Here is a 14,790-nt window from a genome sequence, read left to right on the forward strand (position 1 = left end):
TGAATCTCTCTCCATAACTCAGTCCTGTGAGTACTGGCAACATTCTCATAAATCTCTTCTGCACTCTTTCCAGCTTAGTGGCATTTTTCCCACAGCAGGGTGACCAAAACTGTACACAAAATTCCCCAACGGGGAGAAGGGGCACTGGATGAAGCCAAGGAGCTGACTCTGACATGAACCTGGTAAAATCCATCACCCTGATCGTTGGGGCACTGCAGTCCAGCATGCCGACATTAGCCTTGAACTCCAGCAGCAAGAGGCAGCTCCTGAAGTCCCTGCAACAACCCATCAAGGCTAAGTGGACAGGGCCACTGCAGACTCCTATCCAACTGTCAGTGTGAATGTCCACTGCCACGTCCTCCAACTGGACCCACCAGTAGATGCAACTGAGAACAGCCGGCTCACTGAATGTTTCCTGGCCAGAGGTCTTGGCTGGGATCTGAAAGATTGCAGCAAGGAGAAGGAGAGGACAAGTCTTCATGCAGAAGGAGGAGACAACCTGGACAGTGAAAGCTTAGGTAAACTACACCATTTCCTCAAATAGGTGTTGCTTCACAACCGGTCCCCTGTGAGTTTCCATGGAATCTCTGAGCATCTAGAAAAGTGGATGAGATCACAACAACATTGAAAGAGAGAGGGCAATTGTCACCACTGTTGCAGATGAATTTTTTATTCCCAGGAGCTGGGATATGAGAATGTGGCCCTGATGGATTTGAGATCCAAAGCCGGTCAGCTGCAGCCACCATGTGCCGACCATAAGAGTCATAGTAGTAATACAGTATAGAAAATGGCCCTTCGGCCCATCTGGTGCATGCTGACCACAGCATCCTCCCTGCTCATCCCAGTTGCCCATGTTTAGCCCATAACCCTCCAAGTCTCCATGTACTTATTTAAATGCCTCTTAAATGTTGCAATTGTACCTGCCTTGACCACTTCCTCTGGCAGCTCAATTCAGATACTGTTGTGGTTTACCGAGATTTGAGAATAACCAGGAGACACAGAAGATTCTCCAAGAAGTTAATCTTTTATTTGCAAACAAAAGCTGTGACAGTCAGACAGCCAGTTACCAATCACCCTCTGATTACTGCTCTCTCTGACTGCCCCTGAGCAAAGCTCGTGGGCCTTTTTTCATACCTTTTTCATAGTTCAATTACATTATCACAATCCATCACGTTCTCTCTTATCTTCACAGTTTCATCCTTCATCATTCGCCTCCTTTCACAGTTGTTTCCTGACTCACAACCATTTGTCTTTCACCACAGTCATTTCCTGACTCAATCACAGGGTGCCTCAATTATTCATGGGCATTGGGAGTACTGGTACTAGGCTATAGAACTATCATTTATAGAACAATACTAGGCTTTAGCTACAAGGCTAACAGTTATAAAACATCACAATATGCCCCTATTACTTATGAGTTCTGAGATTCGCTGGCACCAGGCTTATCAGTTATGAAAACTATCAGCTACAGAACCGCTACAAAATCATTAGTTGCACTAACCATAACAACCACACAATAGATCAACAGTGTCTTCCTAGGAATGGGCTAACCATCTGTTTAATGAGCTACAATAAATCAAAAGTGTCCCCCTAGGAATGGGCTATTTGTTTAATGAGCTATATGTTTCCCGCACTAAGAGTTTCCTGCGCTCAGGCTGGAGAAGAAGGAGACCCAGCAGCCATCTTAAATACAGACCCAGCAGCCATCTTAAATACAGAGCAGACTATGAATAAAATATGTACAGCCTCTATTTTCCATATATTCTACATTCTTCCCTTTGAGACCTAACAGTCTCACATAAAGAGGGAATTCAAAGGGCATGACACCCAAAGACTAAAGGCAATCATCCCAAAAACAGGTATAATGTACTTTTCGTGCACAAGCCCCATGAATTCACTCTCTATTTCCTGAGCCAGAGGGCCAAAAACCCATCCCTCCGTAACGGAGATGGGGAAAAAGACCCTGAGGCCCTCACAGACTATTCCCAACGTAAACATAATTGTCGTCCGCAGTGTTATCATCATTATTTGGCACACGTCCCTGAGTCAGATCATAGAAGTATGTTGTTGCAACTTCCTTCTCCGGGGGGTTCGACCCAGCCATTGCCAGAAGCATCGGAAACTGTTTCACTGTGGCGCACTAGAAGGGACGCAGGCTCAACACCAGGCTGTACCTGTGGAACAGCCTTGGTGCAGTGGTCGAGATGATACCAGGTGGATCGTCCGTCCACTTGAACTGCGGTCGGCGATGCCTTGGTTACTGTAAAGGATCCTTCCCTTCTTGGCTCATTCTACTTTCTTCTGAATACCCGCGCATAAACCTGGTCTCCGGGTTTAACAGTTCCTTCCTCCAGATCTGTCTTTGTCTCCTTTTGCTTTTCCTGTGTATAGATAGACTTGTGTATCATAGTTAGTTGTTGCATGTACTGTTTTAGTTCCAGTTCTAACTGTTCCAAACTAGGTCCTTTATATGGGCCTCTCCATTTGGGCACTGGCATGGGTCTGCCAGTGAGCATCTCACGTGGTGTCAGGCATGTTATACGATTAGTCTGCATGCGATAGCTCATCAGTGCTAAAGGCAGGGCATCAACCCAATTGAGCTTAGTGTTTGCACAGATCTTATTCAGTTTAGTTTTCAAAGTCCCATTAATTCTTTCTACCATACCCTGTGACTGGGGATGATATACGCATCCAAATCTCTGTTTTATCCTTAGAGCTTGCAATACCAATTTAACCACTTTTTGGATAAAGGCTGACCCATTGTCGGAACTGATCCCTGAGGGTATTCCAAATCTTGGAATTACTTCGTTTGTCAAAAATTTTACTACAGTTCCTACTCCTAAGTCTTTAGAGGGCACTGCCTCTACCCATCCACTAAATCTATCAATCACTACCAGCATGTATCTCTTTCCTCTTACTGCCTTTATCATATCCACATAGTCAATCACTAAATGTTTAAATGGTCCTTCGGGTATGGGTATATGACCTATAGAAGTCGCAATTCCTTTCCTAACGTTGCTTTGTGCACACACCTCACATTGCGACAGTATGTGATCTACTGAAGCCTGTAAGTAAAGTGACCAGAAACCATCTTTTTTTATCTTTCTCATCACTTCCCCCCTTGCACAATGGTGCTTCTGAAATGAGGGTAGTCAACAAAGGGGTGAGTGCTACCAACAAACCGTCATCCGTGCTCCATAAGCCTTCCCGGTTCCACTTGGGTCCTCTTTGTCTCCACATTGTTTGTTCTGCTGGAGTTGCCTTACCTTGTATTTCAATTATGTCTTCCATTACGGGTTCTGGACTCAGACTCACCTGAGGTGCAATAACAGCCAAACAACATCCAGAGGCTTTCCTGGCTGCTTCATCTGCGGCCTGATTTCCCTTTGTCACCATGTCATTTCCTTTTTTATGCAGCTGGCACTTTATAATAACCAACGCTCTAGGTTTCATCATCACTGTTATTAAATCTAGAATTTGCTGACAATGCTTTTCTCCATTGCTTTTCTTGAAACCTCTGTTTCCAGACTGCTCCAAACAAATGACATACTCCATGAGCATATGCTGAATCCATATAAATATTAACTTTCTCACCCTCCATCATCTCACATGCTGCTGTCAAAGCCTTAATCTCTGCTAATTGGGCTGAACAGGATTGCAGACAAGCTTCCAACCTAATTGTTTTAAACTGAGACTAATCCTGTTGCACCACTGAAAACCCTGCGTGATTTCCATTGTGGTCTCTGTAGCAAGAGCCATCCACAAACAAAATCTTTTTATCTACATCATCCAATGGTTCTGACTGTAAGTACGCTCTTAATTTGGCAAATATCATCGTGTCCCTCACACTCATGGGGCTCTCCTTCATAACCCAGCGGAACATAATTGGCTATGTTACTTGTGGTACACCTTTGTATAGTTATGTCTGGAAATGTCAATAACATCTGAAACGCAACTATCCTGGCTGGTGTCAGTACAAGCTTTCCCTTTTCCAATAATTCTGCTACCTTATGATGTGTATACAGTATTACAGGATAACCCATGGTCACAGATGATACTTTCTCATAAGCATAGTGCAATGCTGCCAGTCCCTGATAACAAGGTGGATATCCCTGTGCCACCTCATCCAGTCTCACACTATAATATGCTATTGGCTGTTTTGTTCTCCCTATTCCCACCTCCTGCGTCAGTATTGCTGCAACATAACCTTCCTGTCTGTTCAACACAAAGGTGAAAGACCTTTTCATAATCAGGCAAGGCTAGCGCTGGGGCTGACTGCAATTCCTGCTTAAGAGTGTTAAAGGCTATTTCAGCCTCCTCATTCTACTGCAGAACACCCTTCAAGTCTGTATGTCCAGCTTCCTTCATCATTTTCCTCAATGGTGTCTCAATTTCAGCATATTCTCCAATCCAGTCTGAACTGTATCCTGCCATTCCCAAAAATGTCATCATCTGTCCTGTTGTCTGAGGTTTAGGAGCTTTAGTTATTGCCGCAATTTGATCCGGCGCTATCAACTTTGCCCCTTTAGATACTAATCTACCCAAATATTCTACCTGCCGTTTACAAAACTGCAGCTTCTTTCAGGATACTTTATGACCTCCACATGCCAATCTTTCTAACAAGGCCAGAGTATCCCGCTTGCACTGTTCCTCTCTTTCAGAGCAAACCAACAAATCATCTACATACTGTATCGGTGTACTTTCCAATGTTATACCCTCTAGGTCTGCCATCAATACCTGGTTAAAAATATGCGGTGAATGCTTAAATCCCTGCGGCATCCTAGTGTAAGTATACTGGTTACCTCTGTAAGTGAAAGCAAACAAATACTGGCATTGCTTCACCAAAGGAATGCTGAAAAAAGCCGAACACAAATCAATCACCAAAAAACAAACTGCCTCCGGTGGAACATTAGTCAACAGTGTATGCAGGTTTGGGACTACAGCTGGCCAATCTTCCACTACCTCATTCACTGCTTGCAGATCATGTACCAGTCTCCACTTGGACTTATCTGCTTTCAAGACAGGTAACAGTGGAGTATTACAGGGGCTACTCATGCTCTCAAGCACTCCTACCTCAAGCAATCCCTGTATTGTTAGCACTATTCCTTCCTCTGCTTCTGGTTTCGGGGGATATTGTGGTCTTTTAGGTAGAATCGCTCCCTGTTTTAGTTTTATTTCTACTGGGCTCGCTGATCTTACTCTTCCTACATCTGTATCGTGTTGTGACCATAAAATGGCCAGCCTTTTATCCTTCCGCTAGCCCTCTTCTTCTACTAGCAATGTCATATGCCATTGAAGGGTTACTTCGACCTCCTTAGGGTTTCCTACCATCTCTATAGCTACTATTATTCTGACATAATTATCGTCCCCAGACTTCCAAACCCTTGGTGTCACTATCTGCCAATCAATGATTGTTCCTGCTTGCTTCACCATGGGCCCCAAATCTTTGGACTGGTATCCCTTATTTACTAACAACGTTACATGGGGTGCAGCTCCTGGCACCCTGTACCATTTCTCCAGAAATGCATTTTGTTTTATTTGCAAGGCAGCTCCCTGTTTCCCTATTATTATTGCCTCACCTTTTAAATGCTGCTGAGTATTTACTTCATTGTGCCATTGTCTCTCTATTTCTTTACACTGAGTCTCATCAAAAATCACTGTACAATGTAACTCAGTCTTAGGTGGCTTGGCCCTAGGTAGTATTGCCAGAGCACCCTCTTTCCATTTTCTCCAAGTTTTCCAGACTTGATCTTCTATGTCTCCTATCCAATACACATTCGCTCTTTCAGCTGCCTGCACCACTAGCTGAGTGCTTATTTTTCCCATGCTTAACCCCTTCGGGGTGCATTCTAATTTCAATCCCAGTTTTAGCAGTGCATCTCTGCCTAACAAATTGATCGGGGTTCCTTTGAACACTAAAATCGGTAAAACTATTTCATTATTTCCCATCTTTAAGCTCACTGGAGCTGTAAATCGTGTTAACTGTGCTTTTCCCTAGAACCCTACAGTTTGAACAAATTTTCCTGACATGGTAAGGTGGGAGGCATATTGTGGCTGTACACAAGTGTACGTGGCTCCAGTATCTATCATCATTGGTGTTATTTGCCCTTCTAGAATGACCTGAACAATGGGTTCTTCTTCCACCTCCCGTGTTATCATTGGGTGTTGTCCCTTCCCACCCGGGTTCTCTGGGGACCCCTAGCACCTTCCATAGGGGTTCATAGGTCCGGTCAGACCTGCTAGGGCTGGACCTTGATTAAACTGTTGCTCTCTACTCATTGATTCCTGCTGAAATGTGGCAGGCCAGGGTTTGTAAGGACAGTCTCTCCTGATGTGCCCTGGCTGATTACATCCCCAGCATAATCCTCCTGTCCCTCTTTCTACCTGTCTGTTCACTGGCCCTTTTTGCCAATTACCTCTCGGCCCTCTTCCTTGGAAGTTCCAGTCCTGTCTGGGCTGTTGTCTGACTTTATTTTGTCCCTGATATGGCATTTGCAGAAACGCTCCCCCATAGACGTTTATTACTAGCATGCAGCTTTCTGGCCCTTGTCTGGCAGTATACCAGCTTTCTCCAAAAGTTGGCGCTTCGTTCATTTCGGTCGGCACAATCAGATCAGTTGTTGCTGGCAACATTTTTTTGCCTTTTTCTTTTTCTTTCTTTCTAAGCTCCTCAAGCTGCATCTGTGTTAGCTTTCTTTGCACCTCCAATCAGCTTTTGTCTGTCTTTTCGGTATTTCTCAAATGCGTGGACTACGTGGTCCCTGAATTTTTGGTGGGACATTGACGTCAGCCCTACCACCTCCTCGAGTCTGGACTTGACTTGGGGAGCATTGCATCCACAATAGCAGCTCGAAACAACGTACTCATCAACTGGTTGCCCTCCACCTCTTGCTCTGTTTCCAGTCTCCACTTTTTCAACTGGTTTTCTAGGTACACTGCCAGGTTTTCAGTCTCTCCCAGTGGATCCCCTTTTAAAAATTTGGGGGCCACTTTAAGTGGACAGCAGTCTCTGAGGGCTCTCCATACCCTCTGCCTCACTTGGTCAAGACCACTTCCATCGACCTTTGGGTTGTCCGCCACATTCATTAAGCCAGCTGAAATCATCAGTTCTCTTAGTTTTGAGGTTCCCACTACCTTCACCAGTAGTGCCTTCAAGTCACCCATTGCCAGTAAACGTCCTGTGGTCTCATCCTCAAAGGCTCTAATCCATTTTCCCGCTCATTCATATATACTGGGTAATGCATTTTTTAAACCTTCCAGGTCCTGGGACCCCCAAGGAATGTACTGTGGCTGTCTTCCTCCTTTTACCAGTAGGGGGTGCAATCCCACTCTGTCTCTCCCCGATCCCTGGCTTTCTATTTCATCCTCTGACTCCTCGTCACTCTCTGATTCTGTCTCTATTTGTATTTTCTGCCACGTCAGCCTCCGGGGTTGCTTTTCTCCCTCGCTTCTCTTTTTGTTCTCTCCCTAGATTTATTTCTTTCCCCTTCTATCTCCAGCAGTCCTCTCACTACCGGGCATTGTTTCAGGTTCCCTTTGTCTGGATAGGGAGGGGGTTTCTCTGCTTCTCTTAAATCTGGATATAGAGTCGACCCTTCCTCCTCTTCTTCTGTAGGGAGTTGTTTTTCTAACTCTTTGGCACCCTGTCTAGTTACTACCAGTGCCTGATATGTTTTCCTTACTCTTTCTCCTTCTGTCCTAAAGAGTTTTAGTATCTCTGCCTCCTGCTCCCTCTTCTGGTTTCTTTTTTTCAGATTTGTCTTTTGGTTTGTAGTTTTTGATTAACCCCTCCATTTCCTCACACAGACTTAAGTCAAAAGTTCCCTCTTTTGGCCATTTTGTAACTAGATCTTTGGTTCTCTTTTCCCATTTTTCCGAAATTTTTGTGATATCACTTTTAGATACTGGAAACGTTTTGCTTAATATTTCAACTGCAGTTCCTTTTCCCGTCATGTTGTTTTACAGGGTATTTCTCAGAATCTCACAACTCACTTGTTAGCGCTATTGTTCCTTATACTACTTCTACACCTAACTCTATAATTTTTACTGCCCAATTTGCTGGCTTTTGTATTATTTAATCTTATTCAATTTATCAAAATATTCTTACATCTTTTGTTCTGCCCGTGCAGACCCCTTCCTAGGGCGGTATCTACAGAACTTTCCTTTAAACCTTGTCCGTTCAGACCCTCGTCCCCTGCTTGGCGGTATCCACAGGGACTTTTTCTGCCCTGCCCGTTCAGACCCTCGTCTCCTGCAAGGCGGTATCCACAGGGACTTACCAACACTACGTGGAATTTTTACTTTAATCAATTTCTATCGCCTTATCTCTACTCACCCCACTGCGCAGTTTTCTTGATCAATCCTCTGAGTCTCCTTTAATTTCAATTTATGCCAGATTCTTTGGATCGGAGAGACCCTTCGACAATTGTTTAACATTTCTGCATCTGGAGACCTCCCACACCCAACAGAGTTTTGGTCCGAAAACGCTTATCTTTTTTCTGGGTCTCGTGGGGGTTCCCAAGGGATTGGGAAGTGTCCTTGATTTGTCATTCTTGTCTTATGGGTCTCTTTCCGACCCTGCTTGCTGCGCCAGATTTGTTGCGGTTTACCGAGATTTGAGAATAACCAGGAGACACAGAAGATTCTCCAAGAAGTTAAACTTTTATTTGCAAACAAAAACTGTGACAGTCAGACAGCCAGTTACCAATCATCCTCTGATTACTGCTCTCTCTGACTGCCCCTGAGCAAAGCTCGCGGGCCTTTTTTTATACCTTTTTCATAGTTCAATTACATTATCACAATCCATCACGTTCTCTCTTATCTTCACAGTTTCATCCTTCATCATTTGCCTCCTTTCACAGTTGTTTCCTGACTCACAGCCATTTGTCTTTCACCACAGTCATTTCCTGACTCAATCACAGGGTGCCTCAATTATTTATGGGCACTGGGAATACTGGTACTAGGCTACAGAACTATCATTTATAAAACAATACTAGGCTTTAGCTACAAGGCTAACAGTTATAAAACATCACAATATGCCCCTATTACTTATGAGTTCTGAGACTCGCTGGCACCAGGCTTATCAGTTATGAAAACGATCAGCTACAGAACCACTACAAAATCATTTAGTCGCACTAACCATAACAACCATTAGCTACACAATAGATCAACAGTGTCTTCCTACGAATGGGCTAACCATCTGTTTAATGAGCTACAATAAATCAAAGGTGTCTCCCTAGGAATGGGCTATTTGTTTAATGAGCTATATGTTTCCCGCACTAAGAGTTTCCCGTGCTTGGGCTGGAGAAGAAGGAGACCCAGCAGCCATCTTAAACACAGAGCAGACTATGAATAAAAAATGTACAACCTCTATTTTCTATATATTCTATAGTCCTCTGTGTAAATAAGTTACCTCTCAGGTCTCTTTTAAATCTTTCCCCTCTTATCTTGTATCTGTGCCCTCTAGTTGTGGACTCCTCAACCCTGGGGAAAAGACTATGTCCGTCCACCTTATCCATATCCCTCATGATTTATAAACTTCTGTGAGGTCACCTGTCATTCTCCTCCGCTCCAGGGAATAAAGATCCAGCGTGGCCAACCTCTCCCTATAACTCAGGCTTTCTAGTCTAGCAGCATTTTTGTAAATTTCTTCTGCACCCTCTCAAGATTGACAATGCCATTCCTACAACAGTGTGGCCAAAACTGTATGGAATATTCCAAGTGCTGCCTCATCAAAGACTTATGTAATGCAACAAAATGTCCCTACTCCTCAACTTGATGTCCTGACAAATGAAGGCCAGCATGCTAAACGCCTTTGTCACCACCGTCTACTTATGTTGCCGCTTTCAGTAAACTGTGCACTTGTACAGTGAATGGCAGGGCACTGACGAGTGTTGTGGAAGAGAAGGATCCAGAAGTACAAGTCCTACCCTGGTCTGACTATCCAAACTGCATTACCTCACACTGAGCTGAGTTGAAATCCATTTGCCTTCCCTCAGCCCATCTTCCTAACTGATCAAGATCTCTCTGCAATTCATTGTAACCTGCTTCACGATCAACAAGACCCCTAATTTAGTATCATCAGCAAACTTGCTAATCATGCCATATACCTTTATATCCAAATCATTTACATAAACAATGAATAACAGAGGTCCCAACACTGACCCCTGGGGCACCTCACTAGTCATTGGCCTCCAGTCAGAGAATTGACCTTCAACCATCTCCCTCTGCTTCCTATCATCGAGCTAATCCTGAATCCACCTTACTAGCTCCCCAAATGAGATATCGGTTTTTGAGGGGGACCGTCACAGAGGTGCTGTCTACAAACTCTTTATAACTCCTGTCTATTTCCTGCTCACTCTCCCTAACCAACCGAAGGTCATCGAGCTGCAGCTTCAGACTCTCAATCCGTTCCTTGAGGAACCGCATCTCGGTGCACTTTGCGCAGATGTAGTTATCGGGGAGTCTGGTAGGTCCCAGGGTCCCCACATCTGGCACTCCAAACATAAGACCAACCCTAGATGCATCTTGCTGAATATCACTAAGTTCAACAAATAAACTATTAACTTACCCCCTCTCTATTAGGCTCGCCTCTTTCCCGCTCTCGCCAAAGCCCGTTGAGGCAAAGCCTAACCCACTCTGCCCCCTCTCACTCAGCTGCCCGCTCCGACGCTGCCCGCTGGAAAATGTTGGTCTGCTATTTAAATCGCCCACGCGCTTCCGGGTGACGTCACGCGCCTGCGCAGTCACTCGCCGCTATCCCGAACGGTAAAAAGAAAAAGAAACTCGCTTTTGTGATACATTGGCATTGAACTGCTCAGAGTTAACTTCTGCAATCAAATAAATGTTACCAAACTACTCAGCATCATGAAATCCATAACATAAAGTTGTTTTCCACAAGATACTTCATAGGTTAAGTGTAGAAACTGACAAGGGGAGAAATCGATGCTTTCTGCATTCAAAACGCTGTTTCATCAAACTTGGAAATTTTGAGATACATTTGCATTTCACTGATCGAGGTTAAGTTGCACAATCAAATAAATGTTTCCAAACTATTTATCATTATGAAATACATCATATAAAGTTGTTTCCCACATGTTGCTTCATAGGTTAAGTGTAGAAACTGACAAAGGGAGAAATCGATGCTTTCTCCATTCAAAATGCTGTTTCAGTCAATTTGGAAGTATTGTGTACATTTCCAATTAACTGCGCAGGGTTAAGATGCACAATCAAATAAATGTTACCAAAGTATTCAGCATGATAAAATACATAACAGAAAGTAGTTTTCCACATGTTACTACATAGGTCAAGTGTAGAAAGAGACCAATGATTGAATTGATGCTTTTTCCATTCAAAACGCTGTTTCAGCCAATTTGGAAGTTTTGTGTTACATTTGCATTTAACTGTTCAGGGTTAAGATGTACAATCAAATAAATGTTACCAAACTACTCAGCATGATAAAAAATACATAACATAAAGTTGTTTTCCACAAGTTACTACATCGGTTAAGCGTAGAAGGTGACAATTGAAGGATTCGATGCTTTCTCCTTTCAAAACGCTGTTTTAGAGAATTTGCATGTTTTGTGATACATTTCCAATTAACTCCTCAGCGTTAAGCTGGACAATCAAATAAATGTTACCAAAGTATTCAGCATGATGACATACATAACATAAAGTTGCTTTTCACAACTTATTATATTCGTTAAGCGTAGAAAGTGACAAATGAAGGAAGCGATGCCTTCTCCGTTCAAAACGCTGTTTTAGAGAATTTGGATGTTTTGTGATACATTTCCAATTAACTCCTCAGCGTTAAGCTGGACAAGCAAATAAATGTTACCAAAGTATTCAGCATCATGACATACATAACATAAAGTTGCTTTTCACAACTTATTATATTCGTTAAGCGTAGAAAGTGACAAATGAAGGTAGCGATGCTTTTTCAAATCAAAACGATGTTTTACAGAATTTGGAAGTTTTGTGATACATTTCTTATTAACTGCTCAGTGATAAGATGCACAACAAAATAAATGTTACCAAACTACTCAGCATGATAGAAATACATAACATCGACTTGTTTTCCACAAGTTACTACACAGGTCAAATGTAGAAAGTGACCAATGATTGAAAAGATGCTTTCTCGATTCAAAACGTAGTTTAGAGAATTTGGAAGTTTTGTGCTTCATTTCCAATTAACTGTTTAGGTTTAAGTTCGACAATCAAATAAATGATACCAATGTATTCAGCACCATGAAATAGATAACATAAAGTTGTTTTTCACAACGTACTATATTGGTTACGCGTGGATAGTGACAAATGAAGGAATCGATGCTTTTTCAATTCAAAACTTTGTTTTACAAAATTTGGAAGTTTTGTGATACATTTCTTATTAACTTTTCAATGATAAGATGCACAATAAAATAAATGTTAGCAAACGACTCTTGATCATGAAATACATAACATAAAGTAGTTTTCCACAAGTTACTGCATAGGTCAAGTGTAGAAAGTGACCAATGGTTGAATTGATGCTTACTCCTTTCAAAACGCTGTTTTAGAGAATTTGGAAGTTTTGTGATACATTTCCAATTAACTCTTCAGCGTTAAGCTGGACAATCAAATAAATGTTACCAAAGTATTCAGCATCATGACATACATAACATAAAGTTGCTTTTCACAAGTTATTATATTCGTTAAGCGTAGAAAGTGACAAATGAAGGAATCGATGCTTTTTCAATTCAAAACGATGTTTTACAAAATTTGCAAGTTTTGTGATACATTTCCAATTAACTCCTCAGCGTTAAGCTGGACAATCAAATAAATGTTACCAAAGTATTCAGCATCATGACATACATAACATAAAGTTGCTTTTCACAACTTATTATATTCGTTAAGCGTAGAAAGTGACAAATGAAGGAATCGATGCTTTTTCAATTCAAAACGATGTTTTACAGAATTTGCAAGTTTTGTGATACATTTCTTATTAACTGCTCAGTGATAAGATGCAAAACAAAATAAATGTTACCAAACTACTCTGCATCATGAGATACATAACATAAAGTAGTTTTCCACAAGTTACTACATAGGTCCAGTGTAGAAAGTGACCAACGCATAAATTGATGCTTTCTCCATTCAAAACGATGTTTGAAAGAATTTGGAAGTTTTGTGATACATTTCCAATTAACTGCTCAGGGTGAAGTTGCACAATCAAATAAATGTTACCAAAGTATTCAGCACCATGAAATACATAACATAAAGTTGTCTTTCACAACTTAGTATATTGGTTAAGCGTAGAAAGTGACAAATGAAGTAAGGACTGATTTCTCCATTCAAAACGATGTTTTAGAGAATTTGGAAGTTTTGTGATACATTTCCAATTAACTCTTCAACGTTAAGCTGGACAATCAAATAAATGTTACCAAAGTATTCAGCATCATGACATACATAACATAAAGTTGCTTTTCACAAGTTATTATATTCGTTAAGCGTAGAAAGTGACAAATGAAGGAATCGATGCTTTTTCAATTCAAAACGATGTTTTACAAAATTTGCAAGTTTTGTGATACATTTCCAATTAACTCCTCAGCGTTAAGCTGGACAATCAAATAAATGTTACCAAAGTATTCAGCATCATGACATACATAACATAAAGTTGCTTTTCACAACTTATTATATTCGTTAAGCGTAGAAAGTGACAAATGAAGGAATCGATGCTTTTTCAATTCAAAACGATGTTTTACAGAATTTGCAAGTTTTGTGATACATTTCTTATTAACTGCTCAGTGATAAGATGCAAAACAAAATAAATGTTACCAAACTACTCTGCATCATGAGATACATAACATAAAGTAGTTTTCCACAAGTTACTACATAGGTCCAGTGTAGAAAGTGACCAACGCATAAATTGATGCTTTCTCCATTCAAAACGATGTTTGAAAGAATTTGGAAGTTTTGTGATACATTTCCAATTAACTGCTCAGGGTGAAGTTGCACAATCAAATAAATGTTACCAAAGTATTCAGCACCATGAAATACATAACATAAAGTTGTCTTTCACAACTTAGTAAATTGGTTAAGCGTAGAAAGTGACAAATGAAGTAAGGACTGATTTCTCCATTCAAAACGATGTTTTAGAGAATTTGGAAGTTTTGTGATACATTTCCAATTAACTGCTCAGGGTTAAGTTGCACAATCATATAAATGTTACCAAACTACTCAGCATAAAAGAAATACATAACATAAAGTTCTTTTCAACAAGTTACTGCACAGGGTAAGCGTAGAAACAGAAAAAGGAAGAAATTCATGATTGCTCCTTTCAAATCGCTGGTTCAGCCAACTTGGAAGTTTTCTGATACATTAGCATTTGACTGTTAAGGGTGAAGTTGCACAATCAAATAAATGTTACCAAAGTATTCAGCATCATGAAATACTTAACATAAAGTTGCATTTCACAACTTACTAAATTGGTTAAGCGTAGAAAGTGACAAATGAACTAATTCGAAACGATGTTTAGAGAATTTGGAAGATTTGTGATACATATCCAATTAACTGACAAATGAAGCAATCGATACTTTCCCCATTCAAAACGCTGCTTTAGAGAATTTGGAAGTTCTGTGATACATTTCTTATTAACTTTTCAGTGATAAGATGCACAATAAAACAAATGTTAGCAAACGACTCTGCATCATGAAATACATAACATAAAGTAGTTTTCCACAAGTGTAGAAAGTGACCAATGGTTGAATTGATGCTTACTCCTTTCAAAACGCTGTTTTATAGAATTTGGAAGTTTTGTGA

General features: G+C 41.2%; 1 protein-coding gene across 1 annotated transcript in view; it reads right to left on the bottom strand.

Moving 5' to 3' along the window:
- Window positions 1-10,651, bottom strand: part of trpm2 (transient receptor potential cation channel, subfamily M, member 2) — a 247,332-nt gene extending 236,681 nt beyond the window's left edge. The window contains exon 1 of the mRNA XM_052043091.1: window positions 10,571-10,651. The gene's annotated coding sequence lies outside the window, so the exon portion shown is untranslated. The remainder of the gene's footprint in view (window positions 1-10,570) is intronic.
- Between the last annotated feature and the right edge of the window lie 4,139 nt (window positions 10,652-14,790).

The sequence above is a fragment of the Pristis pectinata genome, chromosome 1 (genome assembly GCF_009764475.1).
Source record: "Pristis pectinata isolate sPriPec2 chromosome 1, sPriPec2.1.pri, whole genome shotgun sequence".
In the NCBI taxonomy this organism is placed as follows: Eukaryota; Metazoa; Chordata; class Chondrichthyes; order Rhinopristiformes; family Pristidae; genus Pristis; species Pristis pectinata.